Source organism: Salmo trutta, chromosome 15 (genome assembly GCF_901001165.1).
Source record: "Salmo trutta chromosome 15, fSalTru1.1, whole genome shotgun sequence".
NCBI lineage: Eukaryota > Metazoa > Chordata > Actinopteri > Salmoniformes > Salmonidae > Salmo > Salmo trutta.
Window position 1 is genome coordinate 38322731 of NC_042971.1, and position 7201 is coordinate 38329931.

A 7201-nucleotide genomic window follows, 5' to 3' on the forward strand; every position below is an offset into this window, starting at 1 on the left:
AGGGCGATCCGGACGGAGGTGGTGGAACTCCCTCAACATAGATGGGTCCAGGACGTCCGCCGCCGGCACCCAGCACCTCTCCTCCGGGCCGTACCCCTCCCAGTCAACGAGGTACTGTAGGCCCCTCGCCCGGCGTCTCGAGTCCAGTATGGCCCGTATGCTGTACGCCGGGGACCCCCCGATGTCCAGAGGGGGCGGAGGGACCTCCGGCACCTCATCTTCGTGAAGGGGACCAGCTACCACCGGCCTGAGGAGAGACACATGAAACGAGGGGTTAATACAGTAATAGGAAGGGAGTTGCAACCGATAACACACCTCGTTTATCCTCCTCAGGACTTTGAAGGGCCCCACACACTGCGGCCCCAGCTTCCGGCAGGGCACGCGGAGGGGCAGGTTCCGGGTCGAGAGCCAGACCCTGTCTCCCGGTGTGAACACGGGCGCCTCACTGCGGTGGCGGTCAGCACTCCTCTTCTGCCGCGCACTGGCCTCCTTTAGTGAGTCCTGGACGGCTCTCCAGGTCTCCTTGGAGTGCTGGACCCAGTCCTCCACCGCAGGAGCCTCGGTCTGACTCCGGTGCCATGGTGCCAGGACCGGCTGGTAACCTAACACACACTGAAAGGGTGATATGTTAGTAGAGGAGTGGCGAAGTGAGTTCTGGGCTAACTCAGCCCAGGGAATATACCTCGCCCACTCCCCTGGCCGGTCCTGGCAATACGACCTCAGGAACCTGCCCACCTCCTGGTTCACCCTCTCCGCCTGCCCATTGCTCTCGGGGTGATAACAGGAGGTCAAACTGACCGAGACCCCCAGCCGCTCCATAAACGCCTTCCAGACCCTGGATGTGAACTGGGAACCTCGATCAGAGACAATGTCCTCCGGCACCCCGTAGTGCCGGAAGACGTGGGTAAATAGGGCCTCCGCAGTCTGCAGGGCCGTAGGGAGACCGGGCAATGGGAGGAGACGGCAGGACTTAGAGAACCGATCCACAACCACCAGAATCGCCGTGTTCCCCTGAGAGGGGGGAAGATCTGTCAGGAAGTCGATGGACAGGTGCGACCATGGTCGTTGTGGAACGGGGAGGGGCTGTAACTTCCCTCTTGGTAGATGCCTAGGAGCCTTACTCTGGGCACACACCGAACAGGAAGAGACATAGGACCTCACGTCCTTAGCTAAGGTGGGCCACCAGTACTTCCCCCTTAGACTCCGCACTGTCCTCGCCTCACCAGGATGACCCGCAGTGGGTAGCGTGTGCGCCCACCGAATCAAACGATCACGAACACCGAGCGGCACATACATGCGCCCCAAGGGCACCTGCGCAGGCGCAGGTTCTAACACCAATGCCCGCTCGATGTCCGCGTCCACCTCCCATACCACAGGTGCCACCAGCCTAGACGCTGGAATGATGGGAGTTGGATTGATGGGCCGGTCCTCCGTGTCATAGAGACGGGACAGCGCGTCGGCCCTAGTATTCAGGGAACCCGGTCTATAGGAGATGGTAAACCTAAACCGGGCGAAGAACATGGCCCACCTCGCCTGCCGCGGATTCAGTCTCCTCGCTGCCCGGATGTACTCCAGGTTTCGGTGGTCGGTCCAGATGAGAAAGGGGTGTTTAGCCCCCTCAAGCCAGTGCCGCCACACCCTCAAAGCTTTGACCACTGCTAGCAACTCCCTGTCCCCCACATCGTAGTTACGCTCCGCCGAACTGAGCTTCTTCGAAAAGAAAGCGCAGGGGCGGAGTGTCAGTGGCACACCCGAGCGCTGTGATAGCACGGCACCCACCCCAGCCTCGGACGCATCCACCTCCACTACGAACGCTAAAGACGGGTCCGGGTGCGCCAACACGGGTGCGTCGGTGAACAGCGTCTTCAACTTCTTGAAGGCTCCGTCCGCCTCCGTCGACCATCGCAAACGCACCGGCCCCCCCTTCAGCAGTGAGGTAATGGGAGACGCTACCTGGCCAAAACCCCGGATAAACCTCCGGTAGTAATTGGCAAAGCCTAAAAACCGCTGCACCTCCTTCACCGTGGTTGGAGTCGGCCAATCACGCACGGCCTTAACGCGGTCACACTCCATCACCACCCCCGTGGTGGAAATGCGATAACCCAGAAAGGAGACGGCTCGTTTGGAAAACTCACACTTCTCAGCCTTAACGTATAGGTCATGCTCCAGCAGTCTACCAAGCACCTTGCGCACCAGGGACACATGCGCGGAGCGGGTGGCGGAATATATCAGAATGTCATCGATATAGACTATCACGCCCTGCCCATGCAGGTCCCTGAGAATCTCGTCAACAAAGGATTGAAAGACGGCTGGAGCATTTTTCAACCCATACGGCATGACGAGGTACTCATAATGGCCTGATGTGGTACTAAAGGCGGTTTTCCACTCGTCTCCCTTCTTGATACGCACCAGATTATACGCGCTCCTGAGATCCAGTTTTGTGAAGAACTGTGCTCCGTGAAATGATTCCACCGCCATAGCGATGAGAGGTAGTGGGTAACTAAACCCCACCGTAATAGCGTTTAGACCTCGGTAATCAATGCACGGACGCAGACCTCCCTCCTTTTTCTTCACAAAAAAGAAACTCGAGGAAGCGGGTGAGATGGAGGGCCGAATGTCCCCCTGTCCCAGGGATTCCGTGACATATGTCTCCATAGCCGCAGTCTCCTCCTGTGACAAGGGGTACACGTGACTCCTGGGAAGCGCAGCGTCAACCTGGAGATCTATCGCACAATCCCCCTGTCGATGAGGTGGTAATTTAGTCGCCCTCTTTTTACAAAAAGCGATCGCCAAATCGGCGTATTCAGGGGGAATGCGCACGGTGGACACCTGGTCTGGACTCTCCACCGACGTGGCACCTATGGAAACTCCTAGACACCTACCTGAACACTCCTCTGACCACCCCTGGAGAACCCCCTGTTTCCACGAAATACGGGGATTGTGACCAGCCAGCCAGGGGACCCCCAGCACCACCGGAAACGCAGGCGAATCAATAAGGAAAAAACTAATGCGTTCCTTATGATTCCCCTGCGTTACCATGTCCAGTGGCACCATGGACTCCCTGACTAACACTGACCCTAATGGCCGGCTATCTAGGGAGTGCACAGGGAAAGGGGAATCTATCGGCACCCGCGGAATGCCCAGCTTAATGGCAAGTCCACGGTCCATAAAATTCCCAGCTGCGCCTGAATCGACTAGCGCCCTATGCTGGGAAGAGGGAAAAAATTTAGTAAACAAAACAGGTAAAAACACGTGACCAACAGGGGGTTCTGGGTGAATCTGGTGCTGACTCACCTGAGGTGACCGAGAAGTGTTCTGCCTGCCCTCTCGTCGCCCAGACTGGCTCCTCCAGCACCGATCGGCCGTGTGTCCTCTCCGACCACAGCTGGTGCAGGAGGAGCCACTTCCTCCGGTGCCCCTTTGCACGGCCCCCCCCCACCTCCATAGGGGTAGGGGCGGGGGTGCACGGGGGTGGAACGGGCAGGACCCTCTCCGAACGCCCGCGGGCAGCCAGCAAATTGTCCAGTCGTATGGACATATCTATGAGCTCGTCCAGGGACAGAGCTGTGTCCCGACAGGCCAGCTCCCTGCGGACGTCCGCCCGGAGACTGCAGCGGTAGTGGTCTATGAGGGCCCTGTCGTTCCACCCCGCCCCAGCAGCCAAGGTCCTGAACTCCAGCGCGAAGTCCTGGGCACTCCTCGTTTCCTGCCTGAGGTGGAACAGCCGTTCACCCGCCGCTCTTCCTTCCGGAGGGTGGTTGAACACGGCCCGAAAGCGGCGGGTGAACTCTGGGTAGTGGTCCCTCGCCGAGTCTGGACCGTTCCAGACCGCATTAGCCCACTCCAGAGCTCGGCCCGTCAGGCAGGAAACGAGGGCACTCACGCTCTCTTCCCCCGTGGGAGCAGGTCTGACGGTGGCCAGGTACAGCTCAAGCTGGAGCAAAAATCCCTGGCACCCAGCCGCCGCCCCATCGTACTCCCTCGGGAGCGCCAAACGAAGCGCGCCAGAGCCAGACGTCATGGGGAGCGAAGATGGCTGTATCGGGGGAGGTGGAGGTGGAGAGAGGATACCACTTCTCTCCCATCGGTCCATCCTCTCCATCATCTGGTCCATTGCCGATCCGATGCGATGGAGGACTGTCGTGTGGTGGAGTACGCGTTCCTCCATCGAGGGCAGAGGAGTGGCCGCTGCTCCCGCTGATTCCATGCCTTTTCTTAGGGTGCGGGATTCTGTAGCGGCTTGGTGATCGTGGAGGAGGAATGAGGCGCAGGAAGCAGCGAACACAGGGTAGTGGTGTTTTTAATATATACACTCACACAAAAAACAAAGGTTCCCACACACAGGGGAGAAAATACATACGGCGTCAAAACAACGTCGACACGAACATAAGCCGTCTATCAAATAAACAATCATTAATCCCGCACGAACAGGAGCGGGCCAGCTAAACTAAATAGCCCTTCTAATGGCTAATTGACCACAGGTGTCACAAAATAAAAAAAGGGAAAAGCAAAAGGGAATCGGTGGCAGCTAATAGGCCGGTGACGACGACCGCCGAGCGCCACCCGAGCAGGAGGGGGCGCCACCGTCGGTGGGAATCGTGACACAACCGCTTAAAACCCTCTCACTTGCTGGTCAACAGATTTTCTGTTCAATAGGGTTTTCAGTATATTTATCTTAAGCCATCCCTTTAAATACGGTGTACCTTTTATTTAGAATTTTGTCGATGTACTCACTAGAATACAGTCTATTCGGAAAATTATTCAGACCCCTACCCTTTTTCCACATTTGGTTGTTACAGCCTTATTCTAAAATTGATTAAATCAAACATTTTCCTCATCAATCAACACACAATACACCATAATTGCAAAGGGAAACAAGGTTTTCAGACATTTTTACAAATGTATTAAAAATAAAAACAGAAATACCTTATTTACATAAGTATTCAGACCCTTTGCTATGAGACTCACAATTGAGCTCAGGTGCATCCTGTTTCCATTCATCATGCTTGAGATGTTTCTACAATTTGATTGGAGTCCACCTGTGGTAAATCAAATTGATTTGGAAAGGCACACACCTGTCTATATAAGGACCCACAGTTGACAGTGCATGTCAGAGCAAACATCAAGCCATGAGGTCGAAGAAATTGTTGATAGAGCTCCGAAACAGGATCTGGGGAAGGGTACCAAAACATTTCTGCAGCATTGAAGGACCCTAAGAACACAGTGGCCTCCATCATTCTTAAATGGAAGAAGTTTGGAATCACTAAGACTCTACCTAGAGCTGGCCGCCCGGCCAAACTGAGCAATCGGGGGAGAAGTGCCTTGGTCAGGGAGGTGACCAAGAACCCGATGGTCACTCTGACAGAACAACAGAAATCCTCTGTGGAGATGGGAGAACCTCCCAGAAGGACAACCATCTCTGCAGCACTCCACCAATCAGGACTTTATGGTAGAGTAGCCAGACAGAAGCACATGACAGCACACTTGGAGTTTTCCAAAAGACACCTAAAGAAACAAGATTCTCTGGTCTGATGAAACCAATATTGAACTCTTTGGCCTGAATGCCAAGCATCATGTCTGGAGGAAACCTGGAACCATCCCTATGGTGAAGCATGGTGGTGGCAGCATCATACTGTGGGGATGTTTTTCAGCGGCAGGGACTGGGAGACAAGTCAGGATCGAGGCAAAGGTGAACGGAGCAAAGTATAGAGAGATCCTTGATGAAAACCTGCTCCAGAGCGCCCAGGACCTCAGACTGGGGCGAAGGTTCACCTTCCAAAAGGACAACGACCCTAAGAACACAGCCAAGACAACGCAGGAGTGGCTTTGGGACAAGTGTCTGAATGTCCTTTAGTGGCCCAGCCAGAGCCAGAACTTGAACCCGAACGAACATCTCTGGAGAGACCTGAAAATAGCTGTGCAGTTACACTCCCCATCCAACCTGACAGAGCTTGAGAGGATCTGCAGAGAAGAATGGGAGAAATTCCCCAAATCAGGTGTGCAAAGCTTGTAGCGTCATACCCAGGAAGACTCGAGGCTGTAATTGCTGCCAAAGGTGCTTCAACAAAGTACTGAGTAAAGGGCATGAATAGTTACGTAAATGTGATGTTTCAGTTGTTTTTTTTAAAATTTGCAAACATTTCTAAAAAGCAGTTTTTGCTTTGTCATTGTGGGTATTGTTTAATTGTTTAATACATTTTAGAATAAGGCTGTAACGTAACAAAATGTGGAAAAAGTCAAGGGGTCTGAATATTTTCCGAATGCACTGTATATCGAGAGAAAGGGTTCAGAATATTAGCCATAAATAAAATAAATCCATCTAAATATACTGTACCAGTCAAAAGTTTGGGCACACCTACTCATTCAAGGGGTTTTCTTTATTTTTACTACTTTTTACATGGTAGAATAATAGTGAAGACATCAAAACTATGACATAACATATATGGAATGATGTTGCAACTAAAAGAAATTTAAAGAAATCAAAATATATTTTATATTTGAGATTCTTCAAAGTAACCACCCTTTGCCTTGGTGCTAGCTTTGCACACTCTTGGTATTCTCTCAACCAGCTTCATGAGGAATGCTTTTTCAACAGTCTTGAAGGAGTTCCCGCATATGCTTAACACTTGTTGGCTGCTTTTCCGTCACTCTGCCGTCCAACTCATCCCAAACCATCTCAATTGGGTTGAGGTCGGGTGAATGTGGAGGCCAGGTCATCTAATGCAGCACTCCATCACTCTCCTTGGTCAAATAGCGCTCACAGAGCCCGGAGGTGTGTTTTGGGTCATTGTCCTGTTGAAAAACAAATTATAGTCCCACTAAGCGCAAACCAGATGGGATGGCTTATCGCTGCATAATGCTGTGGTAGCCATGCTGGTTAAGTGTGCCTTGAATTCTAAATAAATCACAGACAATGTCACCAGCAAAGCACCCCCACACCATCACACCTCCTCCTCTATTTATTTATTTAACCTTTATTTAACTAGGTAAGTCAGTTAAGAACAAATTCTTATTTACAATGACGGCCTACCCCATCCAAACTCTCCCTTAACCCGGACGCCGCTGGGCCAATTGTGCGCCCCCCTTGGGACTCCCGATCACGGCCGGTTGTCATACAGCCCGGGATCAATCTAGAGGCGAAAGAAACGCACACCTATTTAGACGAGGTGCTGGCTAGCGGAGTGGAACACTTACAAAAAAT